Source organism: Neopelma chrysocephalum, unplaced genomic scaffold (genome assembly GCF_003984885.1).
Source record: "Neopelma chrysocephalum unplaced genomic scaffold, ASM398488v2 Primary Assembly neopelma1_97276, whole genome shotgun sequence".
NCBI lineage: Eukaryota > Metazoa > Chordata > Aves > Passeriformes > Pipridae > Neopelma > Neopelma chrysocephalum.
The window spans coordinates 118,040-142,768 of NW_020925917.1; the positions used below are offsets into that span (position 1 = coordinate 118,040).

Sequence of the window (24,729 nt, forward strand, 5' to 3'; positions counted from 1 at the left end):
AAGATCTTAGTAGAGATCGTGAATGGTTTTAATGCAGTGAGCCATACAGGGCAGGACAGGGGATTGATTGTTGATGCAACTGCATCGATGGTTACTTTATTCCTCCTGCAAGAGAAGCCAGCTCACCCTGAGACTTTCTCTAGAAGGTGCTCTCTGGGTTCAATACTCTGGCCACTGTCACTGCCAGTCACCCACTTCAGGGAGTCACCTGGGAAGTCAAAGGAGCCAGAGTTTCTTCTTCCAGCTGTTGACTTTCACTGGGGATCTGGGTTGTGGCTGTCCTGGTGAGCAGGGAGTGACAGCGGAGAGCACCTGCTCTGCCTCCCCTGGGACATGGCAGTGCTTCTCTGGCATGTCCCACTGCCCTGAACCCACCTGCTCTTGGCCCAGCCTGGAGCAAACTGTCAGGAGAGGGGTGCCCAGGGATGCAGATCTTACACTGAGGGGACACCAAACTGAGCAGGATCCCAATAACAGAGAGATTCTGACCACTTCTTTCCCTACACTTCAGAAATTTTTGGGGGAGCTTGGGAACGCACCTGAGCTTTGGCACTTTCAAAACACAGTTCTAAGCACCCCTGTTTGAAACAACTTTCCACTTGGTAACACACATGACCCAGGCTCGCTCAGAGGGCTGTCGGGTTCCAGTGGCTCACCAGACTTGCTGCTCTCAATTACTTCGTTCAACTTTGGCTCAGTCGGGCTGACGCGAAACCAGCTGAGGGGAACCAACCCCTGGATGGGATCTGCCCGGCACGACCCTCGAGTCTCCGCGGGGGGAAGGGGCGAATCGGGTCAGGAGGCGTCGTTTCACGCTGAGACGAGGGGTCTCAGCCTGCTCCGGCCCCGAGGGGGCTCAGCCGGCCCCAGGGGGCTCAGCCGGCCCCGGGGGGACCCGCGGCTCCCGAGGGGCGGGCAGGAGGCGGGCAGGGGCGGTGCGGGCCCGGCCCCCAGCCCGCTCGGGCGCTGCCGTGCGGGGAGGGCGCGGCGGAGCGGCGGGCGCCGAGCTTTAAATGAACATTAATATCGCTCGGGGAGGGCAGCACCGGCGGCTCGGGACGGGCGGCGGCGACAGCGGCACCTCCAGCTCCTCTTCCTTCTCCTCCGCCACGGCGGCAGGTAGGTGTGCGCCTTCGAACGCGAACTTCAGCCCTTCCCCGCGGCCCCGAGGGGGGCGGGCGGCGCTCCCCTGCCCCGCGGGGGGACATCGCGGTGCCCCGCGCCCTTCCCACCGGGATGCCGGGATGCTGAGATGCTGCCGGGATGCTGGCGGGGGACGCAGCCGCCCCGGGGGATGGAGGCTGAGGCGGTATCCGCTCGGAGGGCGGCGGAGCCCCTGCGGGGAGCCGAGCGGAGCGCGGAGGGGCCGGGGGCGGCGGGGGTGAATCCCGGGAATGGCCCGGGAAGCGGCCGCCTGTTGCCGCCGCGCTGGTGGCGGTGCAGGAGCGCCGGGTCGGTGGTGACACGGCGCCCGCGGGCACGGGCAGCTCTATTTGGGGTCTGCGGAGCCTTCCCCGGTCCGTGTGCGCCTTCACGCAGCGCTGTCGGTGCGGTGGAGCGGGACCGGCGGGGGTCTGCGGGGTCTGCGGGCGCTCCCGGGAGCGCGGGGCCCCCGCTCCATTCAAACCTGGAACGGCCTCACCTTATGAATAAAAGTTATTTTCAGAAGGTGGAGTGTTTTATTTTCTTTCGTTTGATATTAAATGCGTCCCCGTGATCTCGGTTCGTCCCTGGCAGGGTGCGGATGTGGAAACACGAAGTGTCAGCCCAATGCTCTGTTTCTGGCTTGTTGGGAATGGATTTAAAGCCTTTAGTTATAATTTCGGTTCGTCTGCGGGCTTTACTCGGTTGCTTTAGGACTCGTTTAAACTGTATTTTCAACAGAGACGAATGAACTTTAAAGAAAATCAGGTCAGGCATAGATTCCGGGCATCAAACCCTTTCAGGTCCCAGAAATAGCCACAGAAGTAGCGTGACCAATTCTTTTTTCATGCACAAAGCTCTTTCTTTTTTGTTTTGGCTGGAATTTCTGACAGATACCGGAGCTCATCAACTGGATATTTCCAGCTTACTTTAATGAAATAAGCATGCTTTCTAAGCTTGCATTTTTATGCCAATTATGTTAGTCTCCCTTGACTATACGAGGTTTGAGTTTCTGATTGAGCTTGTAGTTCTTAAAATAATAAAGTCTGTTTAGCACAAGGTTTTTCTTTATGCATTTTTAGGGCTTAGATCTGTGAGAAAGTGAGAAAGAAGATGACTGTGATGAAACCTGCATTAGCTGTTATGAGGTAAAAAAATGGATATTAATAGAAAAGGTTCAGAGAGGTTTTATTTCTAATATTCTGCTCTTGAAACATAGATGTTCTTAAGTTATTGTGTCTCTTATAAAGTCTTGAGCAAGAACTGACAAATATTTATTTTGCAGTAAGTGGGTCAGATGATAACATCTTCCACTGGATCTCTTACTTCTGTATTGGACAGCTTTGGTTGCTAAGTAGCTATGAATTTCTAATCCCAAAGTCAATGATGTCATAATGACATCATCACATCCTTTCACTTGATTGATTCTCATAAGAGAACAGTAATAAGATTTGATATACATGTCCCATCTCTTTAATATTCTTTCTCTGCTTCAGGGGATTTCCTGACCTGCCTGGCAAATTCCAGTGAATCACACTGAGCTCTAGTAAAAAGACATTCCTTTTGGAGACGAGGTGGAACATTAAAGGGACAGTGGCTGCTCCTGGTCTTTTCAAAACCTGAGGAACTTGGCAGTTTATGTTTTAAATGTGGAGTTCTGGATATGGAGAGCAGTGATTTAAAGCTTGGACTTATTAAATTCCTGTGCAGGTGCGAAAGTGACTTGAATTTCAAAGACACTTCAACACCGTTGAGAATCAACTCACTTAATGTGTCATGTATCTACTTTAGGCAGGGCAGGGGGCACAGAGGAAACATAAGCTGTTTCAGTTGCCAAAATAAATGTCGTCTCTAATGGTAAATGGATGAAATCCGTCAGAAATTGCCACGTTGATGCCATGTTAAGAATGGTATTGAATGGTACTGAAGACAGCTCAGAATTATTTTTCTAATTAGGTAACATAATTTAACAATTGATAAGCTTGAAGTGTTTTAATAGCAGCACTGCTATCGTAGGGAAGTCCATGTAAGAGAGTTTTAAATATTTAGAGTTTATAGAATTGATGGTTTTGGTTTCTTCTGAGGTTAAAGGTACAAGTGTTGTCATTTGATGATGATCAGCATGGACTGCTAGTTTTTACAGTTTACTTTTATTGTGTGTGTCCGTATGAGCATGAGTCTGCTTGAATTCTAGGTGGTTGTTTTCTTGATAAATAGTTTTGCCATTGGGAATTTCTTAATACCCGGTGAGTTTGAAATATTCCAGACAGGGCTGTATGTGTTTCAGGTGTGTAAATCTTACTGTTCCGTATGCCTGTGGAAAAGGGAGAAATGAAGCAATTTTCACGTGTGCTTTGTTGAACATGTAGTTTTGTTTGGTAAAGTTAAAAGCTGAGTCTGTCTCATAACATTCAGAGGCTGCATAAACCGATCTCACTGGATTCATGGGTATTGTAGGTTGCTAAAACATATTTCAAAAGTAAACAATGATTTGTTAGCATGGACGAGTGGTTAATGTGTTTACTGAAGAAACTGATTGCCGAGGTGGTGCTTCTATTATTGCTAAAGCACTGCAGCGTTGATGGCACTATTAAGTATAACACAGTAGTAATTGAACATGAGAGTGGGAACAAGTAGGGAGGTGGCGGGAGAAGATGTTTTTGTATATTCGAATCTATTCACCGTGTAAGTGCAAACCAAGCTCCAGCTGCAAAAAGGAAATTTCTAGATGATCTGTAAGAATTCTGCACTCATCATCCTATATGCAGTGACAAATTTCCACAAGCTTTAGGTTCTTTCTGGGATGACTCAACTACGAAACAAGTGATTTGGAAAAAAAATATTATCTCTGAAGAGAATCCTTGGTGACAATTTCTTTTCAAGTTATCTTAGGATTTTTCTACTTGCCGTGATTTCTTCTAACTCATGATTGCCTTGAACATTGGAGATGAGAAATGAATTTGGACTTGAGGATATATCTGTGCCTTTCCACTGCGTGTTAGATGGTCATCTGTGACATTTGCATGGTTGTGCTCTAAATGCGGTGACACATTTGGTTACATAAAGTGCAGAAAGCAGTGCACCTCAGAGCCTTCCCGAATGCTTGTAGAGGAAGGTTGATGCTGCAGTTCTGACCTTTGAACAGGCAAATACAGCGGAAACGTGGCCAAATAGAGAAAGACGCTGAACGTTCCAAGTCGTGACAGAGCTCACTTAACACCCAAGGTCTGTCGTTGCAGAGGCTCAGTAAAACAATGGACAAGGCAAGGACAGCAATAGCAGATGCAATCGTTAGATATTTGTTATCTACTGCAAGACTAAACTGTGCTCAGATCACGGGTGAATTATATGGTGTCTGGCTTAAATAAACCACAATCGAAAGGCTTCAGAACTTCCAGCAACTGAGACATTTTGTTCCCCTGCTTCCAGAAGCATGTCCTGGGACTGGCAGTGTGAGGACAGCCAGCGTTTCAGCCCCAACTTCTGCTTCTGTCCTAAGCTCTGTGAGAGAATAGAACGAACTACCAAGTGGATTATTGGAATTTTTTTTTTAATGTAGATTTTTAAGGGGAAAATAACACCTATAAAATCTGAAACTTTTGCAGGCCACTTTTGTGAACCTCTTATAGGGGCAACACTGGCAGTTGGATGTTCGAAATGTGCTTTGTTCCATCAGATTGAAAGGTAGTGTGATAAGTAAATGCATCTTCATCTGGATCTTCTTTACTGATGGAAAAAACCCGAACACAGAACACAGGCAGGATTTGGCCCTTATACACTAGAAAGGAAAATAACAAAAGTGTATTTCTGTATGAATATTCTGCCCTCCTTTCTCAAACGAAGGCACTTGAAGAAGGAAAGTCTCACGGCGTACTATGAACAACAAAATGTTTCTCTACAAGAAACCCTCCGGGTTTGTTTAATTGTTTGGTTTGGTGTTGTTTTTTTTTTATTTTTTTTGCACAAATGCATTTTTCAATAATTTTAATTGTTCAAGATGTGGCCAACGTGCAGCTTGTGAGCACAGAAGATGCTGCCCACGTCCTCAGCAGGGCTGATGTAATCTGCAAACCCCGGACTAAATGCTGGCATAGCTGGAACAACATCAGCCTGGGAGGTCATGCTTTGGCTTTTCCCCAAGGAAAAGGACCCAAACCGCTGCATTAACATTCCGATAGCTCCGTGTCGCTACTCTGATGTGCAAGAAAATGCCACTGTTTCAACAGCAGTTCTGTTTTGTTCAGTTAATGACAGCTCTGGTACAAAAGGGCCCTGTGGGTGCAGGGAACCCACGAGGTGTAACAGGTACAAATCCTCTGCCTTCAGCTGTGATTGATGCAGTGCTTTGAGTAATCGCTTTGGTGCCTCACAAGTCCTGTGCTTGACTTATCTGTAGCAATTCCGATGTGCCACCGTTGGCTGCTTAGGGGAAAAACCCAAAACAGTAACACGGGAAAAAAACAAGCCACAAAAAAACCCAACAAAAACCTGCAACAAAACCCCTAAAAGGAATAAAGTCAATCCAGATGTGGTAGCTAACATTATCTATTAGATATGATAAGGCTTCTATTTAAACATATTTGAGGTCACAGAGTCACAGAATATATCAATTATTCCAAAATCACAATAATTTCTGAAAGAGTTCGTTGTCCAAGAATAGAAGTTGTTTTAAAACCATGAATACACTGATTTACTGAGCTGGAAAACTTTGATTTTATTCCAGTTTGATCTTTATATTTTTAAAAATGTGACATGTTGAGAGCAAACTTAGTGATGATTTTAGTCTGAAGCTCTATCTTAGCGTAATCTTTATTGAAAAATTGAATCTTTTCTGTGTAAAATAACAATTATTTTAATGTTTAGTGGAAAGCATACAGTGAAAAATCAGTGCTCTTTCTACCAGTTGTAAAATTGTGTAACAAGTGTAAAATCTAGTATAGAACAAAGGAAGAAAAAGTCATGTCAGTGGGGAATAAACACATCACAAAATTTTCTTTTGAAAAATAGGTGCTTTCAGTTACCAGTCAATGTATTCCTTTCAACACAAACCAGAAATTTGTAAGGAAATTCTCCCAGTCTGATGTTGAACTCCCCTTGTGCAAGGAATTATGATTTCCCACCTCCCCCTTTTTCTGAAGTAAAATAGATTAAACTGAGCTCAGGATGCAAAGTCTCTCCCCAGAGAAGCTTGTTCAGTGTTTTCATCCCTTCACAGTAGTGGGTGTTGGAGGGGAAAAGTTTGCAGAGTTTGTGCAAACAGTTTTCTTCTGAAACGTGACTAATAAAACACATTTGAAGGTAGAGGGAGCAAACCATCCCCATTCCCATCTGAACCCCGGGATTAGTTCCTTTGGGGGTTCTGTGATAGAGCTCAGGGAATCAGTTTGATTGGTGGTTGCTTTTGTTTGGGATCTTTTTCCTGGCTGGAACGTAGTGGGGACTTGGTCTGACAACCCACGCAGTGCTCAAAGAGAAAATACTTTCCTCTCTCAAGGCGATATTGCAACTTAACAACTCCCTTAATTTCAGGCTACAAGTGTTTCCCCACATGACTGTTTTTTCAGAGAAGCCGAGACGAAACCAGGCAGCTGTTTTAAAAACAAGTATCACAGGAATAAAACATGGCCTCCAGTTGTGGCCATAACAAGGGGAGCACTGTTTAGTATTCTTCTCTTCCTCAATTGTTTTTAAAGGCTAATGAAAGCCTAAGGACACACTCAGACAGTCACACTAGCACAAATCCCTATTATTGCCCTGATTATGAGCCTTGGTGCTGAAATTTTTGCATGCTGCATCTTTGTTGCCTTCTGTAAATGCTACAAATAGCAGGAAGGGATAGATAAAATGACACAGATGCTTTAATTATGATTTGATTACAGAGCAACCAGAGGAGTCTATTCTGAGGAATGTGCAATTAGAGAAAATTCTGAGGACTATCTAACCTTCCGAAATTAAAATTAACTGGGATTATTTGAACAGGGCTTTAACATTTCTGAAAAAAAAATATCATTCCTCAAGGATCTTACTGCTCATGTGTGATAGATCCTCTCTAGATTAGCAGATGGGCTTCAGGGTAACACAATGTCATCTTCCTCAGCTGTGTGTGCTGCTTTGCTTCACCTCACAGTCCCATTTTAGCGTCCCTTGCTGGTCACGTACAGGAGGATGACGCAGAAGCTGCACTTGAACTGGAAGGAAACAGCCATCCCTGAGTTGAAGCACACGAAAAGGAAGAGCAGTTTAAGCACTCCTGGGTCATCTCTCCATTTCCTCTCTGTGAAAACAGAGTTTTCCCATCTCACAAGCAAGAAAAATAGAGTTGTGCGTGCTTGTTATGCAGCTTCCAAAGGGAAGGCGTAGATGGAAAATTCCATGCCTTTTCCTCTTGCAAACTATTTAATAGCAGGAACCTATATGATTAAATATGTTAATCTTCTTTGTGGGCTTAAGTGGTACAAATGACTTGAACTTAATTCCATTGATTTCACTGGCTGTCAAACACGAGCAGAATTCAAAATCTGTCCCAGAGCTGACTAGCAGCCTCCAGTGTAAAGACACTGAAATGTTATGGAAGTTTCACTCTGGGATAGTAATCGTGGCTTTCATCCCTGTTCTGGACAGGCAGCATCAGCCTGGTGGGGGTGATGTTGGGCCTGCAGTGGGTAGAGCAGAGGGTCACACCTGCTGGGCACGGGAACTGTGGGGTGAGGACACGAGCAGGTCAGGAGGCTCTCAGGTTGTGAACTGCACCACGTGACAGCAGCTGCAAACAAGTCATGTCTCACTTGCTTTTCCTCAATGCTTAACACGTTCCTGTACCAACTGTAGAAGGTTTGGGGTTTTTTAATCTGATTTTCTGCAGAGCCTAATATTAAAATATTTACACCTTTATGCTTGAAAAATTGTACTTCAAGTGTAATGTCAGCTCTCCAGCCCGAAAGAGCAGGGTCTGCCAGGAGCCCTCCTGGACTCCAGTTTGGGATGCAGGGTTTGCTTTGGGGCTGGAATGTGCCAGCAGTGGAAGGGAGAAGGGCTCCTACTTCAGGGTGCTTTGTGAGACCTGCTATTGCACCGTCCTAGAAACCACGGGAAACTGGGCTTTGCAGCTGCCTGGCAGCTCTGACCATGGATAGGGGGTTGTGAGAGGGGCCCAGCTGGTTCCATTCATCTCCCTGGTGGGTCTCTACTAATCACTGACCTTGCTTACCTTCAACAGCAAGGACTCCAGCTGACCTGACACTGGATGTGGCCAACACAGCTGATAGATGGGGTCCGAGACACTTAAAGAATTCCTGTTCTTTCCCAACAGGTGCTGAGCACAATTAAAGAATTGAAACAAAGATCAGCTGGATTCAGCAGCCTCTCAGTCTCCTTTGTCAATTGTAAGGACGTTTTCTAGTGTAGTGCCTTCTTTATTTATTTTAACATTTCTTTTTAAGAGCTTTCAAACCCTCCAACTTCAAAGTATTTCTGTTCCTACTGACCCATGTGTATTTCCCAGGGATAAAACCCCTAGCCAGCAACTTAGGGATGATTTGCCAAGGGTCGCTTTAATAAATCAGGTTATTTATTTTCTGCCTGAAATTCCCTCATTGGTGACTAAGAGAAACTTTGTATTAAGCTGTGCAAAGCATAATGAGGTTGCTATAATGCTTTGATGTGGAAATGCTTAAATGCCAGGAAAAAAAAAAGAAAAAAAAAAGAAAAAAGTGGTGTTATTGGTAGAGACAGCTTGCTTAAGGTATCTAGGGACAATTTATATAAACCAAACATAGATTATACTGTAAAGATTATAGATTTTGATCATAGCCCCTTAAAACTTCAATATCAGACTTCATAAAAAGGTCAAAATGAAATTATTTTCTTGAACTCTGCTGCTGATATTTACAAACTCAGTCCTTTATAAAAACAAAGATCTCTGTGGTATCAATTCTAGAGGCATTAATATTACAATAGATGTACGGTAAGATTTTGTTTCCTCATCCTTATTACAAAGCTGTTCTTCATCAACAAACTTACTAAGCAGACTGCTAATTTTTCTGGAATTAAGAGGCTGGAGTGAATTTGCACTATGTTTGTCTCACTTAATGAAGGTGGTTATATAAGAGTTGCTTCCCCTCAGCTGATTGAATCGTATTTCCCCTGCCACTTCTTGCTTTCCATGTTGCTTATAGATTATCAAAACAGAGTTTGCTGTATTTTCTTCTTTTTCTTCTTGTGTCTTTTCTTGAGGCTTATTAGCACAAAGTAGCTCTGAGCAATGGCTTGGACACCAGAGATTCTGAAAGCCTCAAACAGCCATAATAATGGAGTTGGATGAAGGATGCTGGTTGCCATGGGAACAGTGCATGTGCCACACAAGATAATGTAACTGCTGTAGTGCAGAGATCTGTGCTGCATATTGATTGCAAGATTGCTTGAATTCCTTAGAAATCTTGTGCTTTGTGCTGTGTGTTCCATCCACCTTAGCAAGTGAGAGGAGCTTATCAGCTGGACCAGAGAGATTTTGGCAATTTGAAAAAAGTTGGCCTTTGTGTGTGAGGGGGAGAAGAAGGGTCAGAACTCCTTGAGAGTACTGTCAGGTTCACAGCCTTTCCTTGTTGAGCTGACAGTGTCCTCAGTGCCGTGTTAAATCAGAGTTAATGAAGTATTGGAACCGAGGCACGAGGGGTGCCTGCCCTGAGTTAGAAGTGGCAATAGAAGGCCTTAGGAAGCTGAACAAACCTGTATAATGTTTCTTATGGTGGCCTGTAACCTGGGCACCTGCACAGTGTCACAGTGCCCCACTGCTCTTTTTGGTGTGCTGCTGCAAAGTTCCTTTTTGTTCCAGCTCGTCAAGGAAGAATCTAATTAGTGGCATAGCTGTGCACAATACTGTGATTAAGAAATATCACACTCACTGACAGCCAGGAGGATGAGGGCAGTGTTGGCCATTTCACCAATCTGGAGGAAGGTACAACATGCACTTTTTAATTTGGAGGAATTCTGTGTGAGCATGACCACACTTGCTTCCAGGTTTTTTTTGGTGAGGTTGGGATTCTTTCATAAAAATGAATGAAGCAGGACAATTTTGCTGTAATTCTGCAGTCTAAGTTTCTGGGTCTTAGAATGGCAAAGATACTCTAGTTATTGTGCCTATATCCCAGATCCTCACCAGCAGAAACCAGAAAAGCTCCATGTGGTGGAAGGTAGTTGGGCCCACTGTTGCTCGGGATGATTGTGCAGATGAGGTAATGCAAATTAAAACTGTCCTTGTAATGTTATCCCCCTGGGAAAGGTGATGCCAGAAACTCTCACTTGCTTTCAGCAGGATTTCTGGCAATTGGCCACTTGTTAGAGAATGACTGTGTAATTATTGACCTTACAAAAGGCTTCTGGAAATTATGTATATTGTTTCATACCTATCTCATGCCGTTTGAATCTCTGGCTGTTTTCTGAATCTGCCTTAAAAGCATCAAAACTTTGAGTTAGTAAGGTTGTCTGTGTCAGCTCTAATCCTTATCTTGAGGGAGAGATTGGTAACTCAAAATGTATCTGAGGTATTATTTGTCAGAAATGTGTCTGAGAGGACATATTTAGAAATGCTGGGCTACTGTGCCCTCTGGGCATTATTCACAGGTTTTTGTGACTTTGTTCATCAGTATGGGTCATCTCAAATGTGGTGCTCAGAGAGTCATTGAATTTATTCTTGACTGCTATTTTTGTGTTTAGATCCAACCATGTCCAAGCAAAGTACCTGGTTTTATTGCCAATTCAAAATACTTGATTGTATAGGATCAGCTTCTCTGGAGTTCTTTTGGTTGTTTTTTTTTTTATTGAGACATCTTGGTTTGTAATGTACAAGACATCTGCTTTGTAATGCACAGACAGCCACATTTTAGAGCACTTAAACATAGTAAGGGACTAGTGGCACTGCACTTTGATATGTTTCATTAAAGCCATTCTTTTTTCATTTTTTTTGGTAACACTTTAATGTTTTCTGGGCTTCTGTAACAATTCGTGGGTGAAATCCTTGCTCTTGTTAGAAACAAAATATATGTTGAATTTAGCGAGTGAACTAATTAGTTAACTTGGACATCAGACGTTGCTTTAGTGTTAGGAAGAGTCCTTCCTCAGTGGAACCCGACTCTGGTGGTGTCCATCATCCTCCAGTTTGGCCAAGCCTTGTGGCTGCACCTGTTTGGAGCAGTGCCTCACGTGCCCTGTGGTCCCTTTCTGTGCAGCTCTTGTGCCCAGGAAGACCAGGACCTTCTTCCAGGTGTCCAGGGATCAGCCAGTCAGCTTTGCAAGTGTCTGTATGTGCATAAATACACACACATCACACGATGTATTTGTGGTTGTACACGCACAGATGCAGACACATACTCTACAGTTCTCATCTTTTCCTACTGTCAGCTCTGCTCCTGCTGTCACTTGACAGTGTTTGAGATGATTGCTTGGATTAGGAAGTGCTGCAGTGAGGAGAAAAGAGACCAGACTGGAACGGAATGTCAGTTGTAGCCTTTTTTGTAGCCTTTTGGTGCTGTGCCCCCAGCTGGAAATGGTTTATCACCTTGACAAGGTGGTAACATCTTTCTGAACAAACGTAACACTGGCATAGTTACAGATTGTCACTTGTTTGTCCTTGGACTATCTGGTACTGCCCTGGTATACCACCATTTTAAAGAATACTCAGCTTTTAAGTATGGGCACAAATAGAAATGTCTATAACTACACACAGCAGCCCGTGGTATTTTCTGGTGTTGATGTCTGTGAGCCGATTGCATCGCACCAGGGAATTTTCAACATCAAAAAGGTGCTAACTTTGGTAAAGGCAGGGACTGTGTTTATAGTATGACATCTTTTCAACTGGTTTTTCTGAAAAAAAAATAGAGTTTGAGGGGCTAGATAACAAAGACATGTGAAAGACAGGGAATCTGGTGCTGCCATTCTATGGAAAACCATCTCGGTTACCAAACGTATCACCTTTCATGTCATCTCTAAGGTGACTTCTCTTGGTGGAACTCCACTGGATCTGAAAACTGCTGCTGATTGCTGAGGTCTAGTGTACCACATTCTGTAAATCTACCTTGCTCGCTGCACTGAAAGCTGTAGGAATGGAGTGATTATAAAGTAACAACTAACAGCCTGCAGCTGACTAAATTTTGGGAGTTCAGGGGTGAGAAGAAATGCAGCTGCTGCCCCCTCCCCAAACCCACAAGAACTCTGGCATATGAGATGGTTGCTGGATTGAATACAATAATGTTCCAACAAGCAGCGTGTGCTGTGGAGAAAAGAACAAGAATAAATATTTCTGAAGAAAACAGCAGGAAAGTGAGACAAGTGTGTACCTGGGAAAGGTCAGTGACTTGGACAGATCAACAGCAGTTTTTCCATGTTGCGAATTTGGCCCCGGCATCTCGGGCCCTTAAGGAGCAGAGGAAGGGTTTTGCTGGATTTCAAATACAAGCAAATGGGGTCTTTGTGGTTTATCATTCAGAACTCCCTTTTCAAGCTGCCTTTGAGAGGAGACAGCTCTGCCTGACAGTGCATGGGGACACAGTGGTAGAAGGTAGAATTTCACCTTCATGGGTGCCTGGAAAAGGAGATTGATGCTTCACAGCAACACTGGGAGGACTGGGAAGAAGATTGTTTTTCCCACATTTGCACTTAGCCACTCCAAATGTATCAATCGCCACTGAGCATAAAGGTGATTTTGATTTTACACAACAGGAGTTTCCAAGGAGGTGTTGGATTGACAAAAGCGGTTGCCAAGGGGCTCCAAGGGACTTGACAGGTTTACTGACTGATGATGTACTACTGGGGTAGTCTCAATGGAAATTGGATTTGATATAAATAAAGGACAAGGACATTGTTGGAAAGCAATTTAGAGAGGCCATGGAACATTTTGATTTGTCTCAGTATGATTCCTCCCACAAAAGGGAGTTGAACTGTGGCTGGTGGGATTTATTACAGCTTTATACCTTTTTATATTGAAAATTGAGCTTCAGCATGATATCCTACTGCTGTCTTTATGCAGATTGCTTAAAAATAAATGGATAGTTTATGAAGGTAATATCTTGGAGGTGGGGAAGTTTTAAATGAAAATTGTCAAAGAATGTCTTTGTTGTAAAGGAGTGTGTATATCTTAGCCAAAGTAGTTTACTAATGGACAAATATGCATTTGGAAAATACTTACATGGACCTATAAATATGTTCACAAATATCCAAGATAATTTTTTACAGTCTAGTTTAAAAAAAAAACAACCAAAAACTATTATTTGCAGATCATGTCTGTGCCAGCACTGACATTATTAGAAAGGCAATCCTATTTAGTTTCTTCTCTTGTTCTTCATGTAAGAACTTGCTGCCTTGTCTTCTGAGTAACACAAAAGCTGTTTTATTTCTGAGGAGCACACATTTTCAGACTGAACCTTGTAAGAGATTGTTTTTCTTTCATGAGGCCTGTATATTTTCCTTTTGCCACTGTTTTCGAAGTTGTAGAAAATCTCAACAGAATTGCATTGCAAGGGCAGTGCAATTCACTTCATGTTATTTACTTCCAGTGGTTAAAAAGCAAATTGCTGAGAGGTGCCTCAGGTAGGGCAGGTGAACATGTGAATGTCTCTGTACCTGGTAGTTAAAAGCCATGTGCATTGTGGCTAGGGATGAATTATTTTCATTTATTGGTGTGCTGATGCTAGAGGGGAGATGGAGGGGCAGGGGAATAATCTGCCTTCTTTAAAGGTGACGTAGATGTTGCCTTGAAATGCACTGTATTCAGGCTCCCTCCAAAGCTACTGCAGCTCACTTTTGGCCACAAAATATGTGAGGATTAATGACATTCATGTGTTTACAGTCAAGATTGTCTGCATGGAGGGCGGAAGCAGCGAATCCAAAAATCCCATGAATGACAGATAACACTGATAAACACATAGTAAAGCAAGGAAAATAAAAGTGAGCAGATTTATGGGCATTTTTTCTTCCAGGGAGTGATAAAGACGTACAGATTGAGGTCAGCGAAGCTGTTGGCAAATGCTCCTGTTGTAGAAGCACAGGAAGAGGGAAAATAACTGCAACTGCACAAAGATATGTCAGTTGTACTTCCCTTGTGGATAGAAAGACATGGAAATAATTAACACTACAAAGGAATGAGCACAATGAAGAGACTCTAGCACCATCCTCTGGTGTCCTCCTTGGAAAGCAGATGGAAGCTATCAACTCCATGCTCCCTGCCTGCCTTTGCTGCACACAGGAGGCTTCTGGCAACAGTGGCAGCAGCAGTGCTGAAATGGTTGCAGCTTGGTGCTGCAGCAGCAGACCCTGCCTGGATCCTTTGGAATTAAAGAATGGCCAAGGAACATATAGGGGTGGGCATTTTTTTGTCCTTCGTGCACCATTTTATTCCACTTGGCCTGCTGCTTTTTGGTTGGGTGGTAACAAGCAGGTCTGCTCTAACTAATCTGGCTTTCCCCAGGGTTTGGCCCCGGGCCCTTGGAGGAGTTAGGTCAGAGAGAAGAAAGAGTTTGCAGCTGAAGAGCTTTGAATAGCAGCAGGTAACAACCTCAACTTGCAGTACCTCAGTCTGGTCGCTGTTGTTTGCTTGCTTCTGGATTAGGGGTATAAGTAAGCAAAAAAACCCCAAAATTCTGCAGAATGCTGTAGCCATTAAAAAAACAAACAAACAAAAACAAACAACGCCCCCCCCCAACCAAAACAAAACACAAAACCCAACCAAACACCAAAAACCAGGCAAATAACAAAACCCCTTAGAATTGTTGCTTAAGAACCAACATGGGGTCACAAGAGATTACTATGCTGAGCATCTGGCACGTGTGCCAGCCTGTCTTGTGTCTGAAAGCAAAATACATGTCTGTTTTCAGATAGTTTTGTTCTCCAGCACTGTATTCGTGCACTTCAACAGAGAATGCCTGGTGTAAGAAGATTTCCATGGCTGGCATACATTCTGCTGTGCTTATATTATCAATGATTATGCTGAGATGGTTTCTGTGTGAAGAACGTTGGGAGCCTGTCTCTAGGTTTGCCACTGTAACTTGTCTTTTCTACTGGGCTGGGCTAGTTAAGATCACACTGCTTTGTTTATTATCTTTTTAAAGGCATTTGCTGTGTTTGTGTATGAAGTAATTGTATAGTTCTGTGTTTGTAACAAGATTTATTCTGTATCCCTCTCTAGACTGTTTGATGTACAGCAGTTTTTCTCCATGATGTTCCTGCCTTCAAAGGGAAGGTTTGCACACAACCACTAGAAAAGAGTGTTGCTTTTCCAGCAGCAAGCTCTCATAGTGGAAACTGCAGAGCTGGAAGAGAGAGAGATGAGAAAGGCCAGGGATCTTTGCAGGAAGCTGGAGCCCCACTGGCCTTAATACAGTTACAGTGGTGGACAATGCAGTTCTGTGCATTTAGAAATGCTTATGGGGAACATAAAATATTGACTGGGTGACAGCTGGGCTGCTGTGACTTTTTGTGTGGGAGGGTCCTTATTGTCATCAGGAAAGCTGAATTGGTTATTGTTCTCTCTGGGATGTGTATCACAAAAGAATGCTGCTTCCATTCATTTTTCTTATAATATTAATTCGGTCCCAGTTACGTATTGTCACTGTTGCTTCCACAAGATATTTCCAGTTCTAGAACTAAAATAATCTCCATTCACTTTAAAGCAAGGCTCTATATTTTGTTTGTATAATGATGACAGATGCCTTAAAATCAGAGATGAAATTCCATTGCTGGCTGGATGGGCAGAGGACTCTGAAATGCATAATGCACTGAATGAGTTGTGTTTGAGGATGTCCCAACTGTCTTACAAATAAATGTCTCCAACTTCATGGTTTATTTCTAGGGAGCTCTGCTTAGCAGGAGCAGGAGTTATCTCTGCCATGTAGCAGTCAAGATTCACAGTTTTCCTGCGAGATCTACTACTACAGGAATAAAGACTTCCTTTGTTTACAGGAGTGGGGGGAAAAGCGCCCTTCAGGCTGTTGTTTATAGCAGCTGACATGTGATAGAACACAAACGTGCCCTCGCTTGTGGAATCTCAGATTGGCATCTTTACAGGGAGGGGGAATCTTCAGGGGTAGCTCAAAGCTGACACCTTGTCATCTGGCTGTGATAAGCCCTAAAAAAGAGCTGTTGTGTGCACTGGAGTATGTTATGCATAAAAAAAAATCGAATTCTGGAAGAGTTCAAGAGTTAGAAAGAGTAGTTTGTATTCAGTAGCTGAATTATGCAAGGTGTGGAGTGCTGTCTTGTGTGGAACAAGGTAATGGGAATTTCTTTGCTAATAAAAGGCTTCAGGATTTGGTCCAATGGATCTTAAAAATGGTAGTGCTATTTGTGGATGTGATTGGCAGATTTAATCCCTTTCCTGCTCCCATCTACATCTTTCCTTTTCTAGTCTGCACCAGCCGTTAGACCAGAACATAATTAAATCTAGTATTTCAGAACCAAAGTAGGCATTAATCATTCAGCATATGTTTTTTCTTTTTTCTTGGAAGTCTAAGGAAGACAGACACCTCAATGCCAATGAAATGCACACATATGTATTTTTGTCTCCTTTGAAAAATTCAGCCACACTATTTAATGTAATCCAGTGATGATTTTATCAACATTTTCTTAATGACATGTAAATATTTGACATTACCAAATATTGTGAATGAATTGGAATTTTAAAAATATAATGCTCCTATGTTTTTTTCTGGCTATTTAATTTCCCACACAAATGCTTCCATAGCCTCAAAGAAACCAACTTTCCTCAGTTTCATCCTTGTCTTTCATTGAGGTAGATGATGATTTACTGATAGCCCTTGCACAAGCTCTTTTTTTTTTAACTAAACAAACCTGAAAAAACCCAAAAAAGGCTACAAAAATGTCCAATGCAGCATTGGCCTTTCTGAAGGGTGACAAGCAAGTCAAAATTTCGCCTTCTTAGACAGTGTACCAGCCTTGCCCTGAGTGTAGTTACCCATAAGGTTTTTGTGAGAGTTTGGTGCCTGTGCTGGCGTGTCCCTTTAACACCAAGTAGCCATGGGAAAGGTCATGTGGCTTGAAGATGGGAATGATGGAAGTCTAAAACTAGTTGAATGTCTAAAAACAGCTGAATGTAGCCTCTGCTGCTGGGAGGCACTTCTGTGAACATTCACACAAGAAGGAGACACTATTTGGAAACTATTAAAAATTTTAAACAAGCAAACGAACAAAAACCAACAAACACAAAACACCCCAAAAACTTTAGAAAAGGCAGGAGCATTTATTCTGCCTTCCTTGATGGAAAGCTTTATCCACAGCTGCTGCCTTAATATGAACAATTAAGCAAGAGGGACTGCAGTCCATGGGTCTGATACTTCTTCCCCACGATCTCCAAGCAATGTGCCACCTTCAGGGGTGTGGTGGACACCATCAAAGTGCAGAGTACACAGTCATGGAATATTGAGACTGGGGAGAAGCTCTGGAGGTCACCAGGCCCACATAGGTGCACTGTGTGAGCTGATTTTTGCTATTTGTCTACATTTTACTGACTTACAGAAAAATGTTACGAAATCAGGTTGCTCCCTTTCTCTGCTTCTTCTGAGTTGTTCTTTGAATGCAACTTTTTATAGCTACAGGGAGATGAAGATTTCTCTCCTTAGTGCAATAACTTTGTAACATGGTGTGCTGTTTGTTTGTTAAAATTCTCTCCATTTAGCCAAATACCCTTTTCCTTCAAAGTAACACGAGCTCCCAGTGGAAAATGAGGATATTTACAGCTTAGCAGAGCCAAGGCTCCGTTTGCACAATCCCTGCAGTCTGGCAGTATATTTGGAGTAAGTCCATTATGACTGCTTTAGATTGGCTTAGAGCTACATCACAGGGGAGAACTCTTTGCTCAATCTGTGCTATGCAGATAAGAACTGATATCTTTCTGTGGAAAAAAAATCTGACTTATTTTGCCACTTGTTATTTTATTGTACTCAGAGGGATATAGAATTAACTTTGTTAATTGTTCTTTAAAAGTCCCTATTTCCTGGTTAATACTTGGAAGACACGGTTCCAGGGGAGCTGTGTTGCTCATATTCAGTGTTGTGCAAACCAGAAAAATTTCTGTTCTTGTGGAGAGCAGATGCAAGGAATTGCTCATTGTCTTATAGGCAGAAGCAGATTTTTATTTTTCTTCCTTTAGGAAAATGAATGCATTTTAGAAAGGAGGTGATCAGTAAAGAATAAAGAAATGTGTAGTAATACGAAACATGGCTTTGTTATTTCAATCCAGGTTTTATGCTATTGAGTTCTGGCAAAAATAAAAGAACTTACTGTGTGCCTTGGTATGAACAGGTGCAGCAATTGCTTTTGAAATGAGTCCAAGCAAGTAACATTAAGTCCTCATTTTACACCTCACTGAATGCTGTGCAAAGAGCAGAACTTCCCAGCAGCATAAGCAGATATAATTCCATTGATAGCTTTGGCACTGAGCCTATTCACTTAAATCAGTGAAGGAGTATCTGCTCATGCCTCAGCAAACAAACCCTATTATATTATACAGGTCAGTATTTGTTTTGGGACAGTCTTTTGAATGCTTCCCTTCCAAGGCTAATTCTGTATTCCCGAAAAAAAAAAAAAAAAGAGCTTCTGTTTCTTCAGCCTACTGTTTCTGAGCCTGGAAGATTTATGGGGCTGATACTGTCTTCCTTCAGTTGAGACTTTTGAGGCCTTGTATTATAGGAACAGAATTTTGCTTCCAATCTTTTGGAACTTTACTCAAGCTCTCGGTGTGAGGGGAAGGGCTCACAAGATGGATGGATGGATGAACACACTTGTGGGAGTGAAGCTCCTTTAAAAATACTGCAGCTCTTTGGGACCACAGTGTTCCCATTTTGAAATCTAGAAACAAAAGGCTTAGGGAACCTTCCTGAAGCCAAATGCTGCCGTGGGGAAATGTGGACAGCTTTGTTTCTGCTCTGGTAGGTGAACGAGTCACTGGAAAATTGTCTGTGTAGTCGCCCTTAATTGGCAAATAGAAAAGTAATTTAAAAAAGCATCAGTGCTGAGTCCTGCAAACCTCCTGCTCACGAGTGGTGGTTTGGTCACAAAGTTTTATAACAACCTCTTATGAACAAAGAGCTGCCTTGGGATTGGATTCTCTGTGCAGGTAAGGAGATATTCTACCTGCTCTACTTCTCCCCTCCCTTCTCCTGCCATCCAAGTGCCAGGGACAAGAAGGAGGGAGTGGAAAGGATTTTTCTGCTGTATTCCCTAGTCCTGTAGCTGTTATCTGGGAGCTCTGCAGTGAGGGTGTGCTGCTGGGCAGTGGTCTTGCATTAGGCTCGGCATTTTTTCCAGAAATGTTGGCCCCGAATATAATCTCTTGTTTTGTATTACTTTAAAAATCATTGAGGTAAGATCATCTTTTGAATATTTCTGTCAGTGTCCTTAGTTGCAGAAAACAGAAAAGTTCAGTGCTTCCTTGGGTTCTCTCACTTGATTTCTGTGAAGCCTTGAACCAGTCAGTACTATCTCAGCCTTTTTTTATTTTGTTTTGTTTTTTAATTGTATCATTTGTAGTGAGGGGAAAAAAAGGGACATTCAGCCCTCCCAAATAAATGGAACCATTTCCTAACCCTTGCAGGTCTCTCTTGGAGCTGTACCTCTTCATGAGTACTTTCCTCCTGCTATTGAGCTTTGTTAAACCTCCTGGGTGTCACCTTAATTTCAAGTGTGTGTTTATATCTTACCAGTTTAAAGTAAGTCTTATGCATTTTATTGCAGATGGAAAAAAAGCACAGAACTACTGTCAAAGAGGGAAAATACATAGTTCTCATCAAGTGTTAAGTTCTGAAAAAATATACTTTGCCTGTGCCATCACTGTTGTCTACAGTTAATAAGAGTGATGCTCGACTACAGAGCTTGAGAATGCAGCAGTTATTTGCTTCCCATTTGGAAGGTGACATTCCCAGCTAGATGGCCTAGAAAATTGTTTTCAAAAAGTAAGAAAAATTAGTTCAGGAGGGCTATTGAGCATCCAGCACTCTCCTCAAGAGATTGCTGAGTACCTGTCAGTCTGTGGCACCGTGACAAGTGTTCAGCCTGGGGGTGGTGACAAGTGATGAGCTGTTCAGAACACAGAACACCTCTTCCCTTTCACATCCTGGGGGAGCTTGCAGAGCTGGGCTGCAAAATTCACCTGTTTGGGGCTTTTTATGGGAATTGATAAACGGAGCAAGGATATTCCATTAACATGCAATAAACATGGCACCTCATGGCACTGCTGGCTTTGGCTTTTAATGCGCTTTTCACGAGCTAATTTGCAAATTATTCGAAGTAAATTGACCCTACGACATAACCCAAGGATAAAAAGATGTCAGGCATTTGTGGGGCTTTCTGTAGCAGTTTTCATGTGTGGTGGGGTTATTTTCTTCCTAAAAGAAGCTGTTTAGCAACTGGATTTTGCAAATCAGCTCTTTTTGGTTTTACTTTTGCTCCTAAATATGAAAATGCACTTTCTAAAAACAATGGAAAGGAAAATTAGTCCAAATTCGTTATTCCAAAAACATAGGACTTGTGCTTTCCTCCCTTTAGATTTGTTTGTCAGAAGCCAGCATTTGGCACTGTTACCCATGTGCCTGTGGGACTTTCTTTTCAGCTAAGGATTGGAAACTTAAATGGGAAGTAACTAAACACTACCAGGTTGCTGCTGTAGGCTGAGGAAAATGAGGTTTAAGTGTCATTTGTATTCTCCCTGGGTTTCTGACCAGCATTTCAAAGAGAAATTGTCCTCAGAGATTTAATCCTGTGATTTCTATTGAGTCCAACTATTGTGATGGGATTCTGGGAGCTGAGAAAAAGAGCATAAAAATACCTGTAGAGCAGATCCATGAGAAATAAGGCTTATTTGCTCGTTATTAAGTTTGTTCTTTGATTTAACAGCTTCCTGGAAGCTGGGATATGCTCCTAGTCACATCTGGGATAGAATCCATCAGCTGTCTGTTAGAAAAAAGGCACTATAGGTAGACTAAAGGCAATCACCAAAGCTGAAATTCTGCCAAGACTCTGGATTTACTTTTCAGAAAGTGCCAAGGCATCTTTCACAGTCACAAATCATGATACTTACCTTTTGGATGGGACACAAGGCTGGGCTTATTGTGAAAATATGGTTGCAGAGATAATTTGCCTGGCATGTAAATAGTGTCTGCATGTGGTAGTATTCCTGAGGAGAAGAGAGGGAGCCAGTGGAGCTGCCAAGGAGTACAGATAAATTGTACTTGAAAAGGCAAAGTATTGGTTACGGGAGGACGTAAGTAATTGGTGCCATATGGTTTTCCAATCTCCTCTCTTCAGCTGAGCAGTCATGTATTACAGTGCAAACAACTGAAACTGCTTCAGACTCATCTATAAGTTGTTTTGGATGCTCAGTGATAGCCTTGAGACCTTTGGGACTGTGAAGGCCTTCTTCCAAAAATCTTTGTTGTTTGCTTCCTCACCTGGAACCAGCGGCATTGACTGAGCTGAAGAAATGGCAGCCAAAGATGAGCTTATGTTGAGCATCAGGAAGCAAGCAATGCTTTAGATCTTGATGTCAGATACCTGTGTGATATTTAGTAGGGGATAACTGTAAGAGATGAACGATGAAATAAACCAGTTGCCTTTAGTTCTATAAGAGTGGGTGCTGCTCTGTAAAGAAAGGTGTGTGAAATGGGGTTAAGAGGCAGAGACGAGGAATGCTGGAAGCAGCACAGGAGTGTGTAGTGCATGTGATGGGCTGCTGAATGGTGCTGCAAAGAACAGATATTTTTCAGAAAGTTTAGTCAAGAATAATGTTCTTTTTCCCAGTAAGTAGGGAATGTTCAAATATGAGCGAGTATTCAGATTTTTATACGTAAATTTGACCTCTGGCTTTCTGAAGGCCAACGGAGCAGGACTTTGCAAACCCCAGAAGGCACATTAGCAGTGAGCACTGTCCAAATGACATTTCAAACACTAAATACAGTAACTCCCTCTTCTCTTATATCCCATTTATCATTGTTCTGTCTGTCTAGCTACTTTACTGAGCCTTGTCATAGGACAGATTATTTATCCTCGTTTCAGACTTATTTCATTTATCTAAGATTTCCCATTTGGATGAGTGAAGGAATATTGCTGGAGTACAATTCTCTACTATCTAAGAGATAAGCTTCCAAAATCTCAATGTAGGTAGCATCCTGAACTTCACTTACAAATCAGTTCTTGACCCTATGCCTTCTCATTAAAAGCCAAATATCATCTGTCTTTATTATTTAAAAACTGATAGTCTGTGCTATAGTAGAGGGTCTGTATTTGCTAATTCTGCACCTGTATATCTCTAGTCCTGATAAAATGTCATTGTCTTCGGATGGTCATTGCACACGAACTCATAATTTACTTTTGTTCCTTTTCAATAATTCTTTGTTGTTGTTGTTGTTATTGTTGTCTCATCGCTGCTGCTTGTAAATTTTTCCTGCTTGGTATGGCCTCAAAAAACAAGCACGTTCTCAGGCTTTACAGGAGACTGGCATGATCCTTCCAGCCTGGGAGAGCACGGCCAGTCTGAGATGTCTGGACAGAAGTAGTTGTTTCTGTTGCATTATTGTAATGGAGAGAGAGAGAGATCCAGCTACAACTCCAGCTATGACTGCTGCATTGAAGAAGAGAGACACTGCTGCCCTGAACGTGGAAAGGATCTTTCTTTCTTCCCTTCTGGAGTTTTATTGGAGGGAAAAGAGATTTGATCCAATGTAAATATTGCTTTACCATAGGAGAGAGAGTTAGGATTATGTATATAATGTATTATAATATTTATTTGTGTAATAATTGTAATATAATTCCCTTCCCTCCATATTGAGTCTTGTGTTGTGTCTGGAAAACCCCTCTCACACTGGGGTGAGTTGTGGGAGGGGGGCTTGGACTTGGAAATTGGATTTTTGGGGGTCTCAAACCACAACAACTATCTGCTACCATGCTCGGATGCTGCTCCTCTTTGTCTGGAGATCTTCCCAATTCCAGCAAGAAACAGGGACAAGGTGGCACCTTCTGAACAGAACCAATAGGTAAATAACCATATGCAGGCACTGGAAATTTGGAAATGAAGGGATTTCCCACAGCACAAAACACAGGCTCTCAGTACAGCATATAGTCATCTCTGGCAGCTCCAGGGGCTGTCCTGTCCAAACACAGAGAGAATGTCTCTATGGATATGTGCTCTGCCCCTCAGGATTGCTCTTGCTCACTTTTTTCCATCACTTCAGGATGCCCAAACAGCAAGGAGGGGTGGAGAATTGCAATCCCAGCTGTCCCAAGAAGGAGTTAATCCTCTCCTACTGTGGAGTGTTTCAGAAGTGTGAAGTGGAAGCAGGGAAGACTGGGAACTGAGCTGAGCTTCAGAAAGGCTTGTTCTTGGGACTTTTATCAGCAATGTAGGGTTTCTCTGTTGTGAGAAAGCCCCGTGTCCCTCCCCCAGTGCTGCAGGCTGTGGAAACGTGACTGCCTGTGAGAGTCTGTTCATGCTCTGTGTTGGTCTTGCTCTCTCTGAGCTGCTTTATGTTTTTGCCCTTGCCACGATTTCTACCGAGGTCTGTGATCTCTCAGATAGGTCAAGTTTGCCTAAGAGTGTTCAAAGTGTATCTGGCAGCAGCCTTTGCATCATAAATAATGAACATTTCCCATGAGAAAGCTTGAAGAAAGTGGGTGGTGGTGAATTTTTTGACTGGGAGAAGGAGGCAGATGTGTGTTTTTCCCTTGCTGCTGCTTCAGAGAACTGTGCTCCCTGGCTGGAAAATATAATGGCTGTATGAATTGCTATTTAATCAGGGATGCTAATTAAGTCTTAGCTCTTTAATGCTTTCATGGGAGATCTGTATATGATTTGCAGTGGCTGAAATTGCAATTGCAGGCAATTAAGCTGTTCTTGGCTTTGTTGGACCCAAAAGGGCAATTTTATGAGACATATTCGGGAATTAGAGAGATCCTGTCACCTTTAAAATTTTCCTTAGTCTGAAGATAGGAGTTGTTTTTAAAAGGAAATATTCTAAAGCAGTGAGGCAATGAAACAATACATTTATTTCAGATTCTAAGTAGCCTTTTTTGTGTGTATAATTACAGCAGTACATTCACTTTTATGGCACACTTAATATAATTGTAGGATAAGTATAAAGCCCATTCTGAGCAGAAATTTTACTTGGTTTTTTAGCATTGCCAGTTTAGTTTTATAATGCAATAAGAAAGCAAGGTCTTACCTGGGGCTATCTGCTGTCTTATCAGGTCACAACAAAGGGTTCCTACTTATGGGTCTGAGCAATATTTTTGAAACCAGGGGGTCCCACCATGATGGTCTTAAATGAGAAATTTAAGAAGTGGGACAAAATGTGTGGAATACTTGTCCAGCTTATGTAGTACAGTCAAAACTAACCCAGGAGCTAAATATTCAACAGAAAGCAGGCAATCTGCTTAGTGATTAAGAATAGGCTGGGATTTTTAGGCTTTGAGGGGTTTAATTGCTCAAATATTATACCATGGTAGTTGCTGTCAGTGATACATTGTGGCGGTGGTCACTGTAATCTTTGGTCTTGTAGGAGCTGGTTCAGTAGTCATCCAATAATATGCTATTTC

The 24,729-nt window shown here is 42.6% G+C and overlaps 1 protein-coding gene across 2 annotated transcripts in view; it reads left to right on the top strand.

The window, feature by feature from the left end:
- Positions 1-945: 945 nt before the first annotated feature.
- The window catches only part of SLC6A1 (solute carrier family 6 member 1), a 60,143-nt gene continuing 36,359 nt past the window's right edge, over positions 946-24,729 (top strand). The window contains exons 1-2 of one of the 2 annotated variants that reach the window (XM_027671989.1): positions 946-1,119; positions 8,453-8,525. The gene's annotated coding sequence lies outside the window, so the exon portion shown is untranslated. The remainder of the gene's footprint in view (positions 1,120-8,452; positions 8,526-24,729) is intronic. The other variant, XM_027671988.1, reaches the window with a different exon arrangement.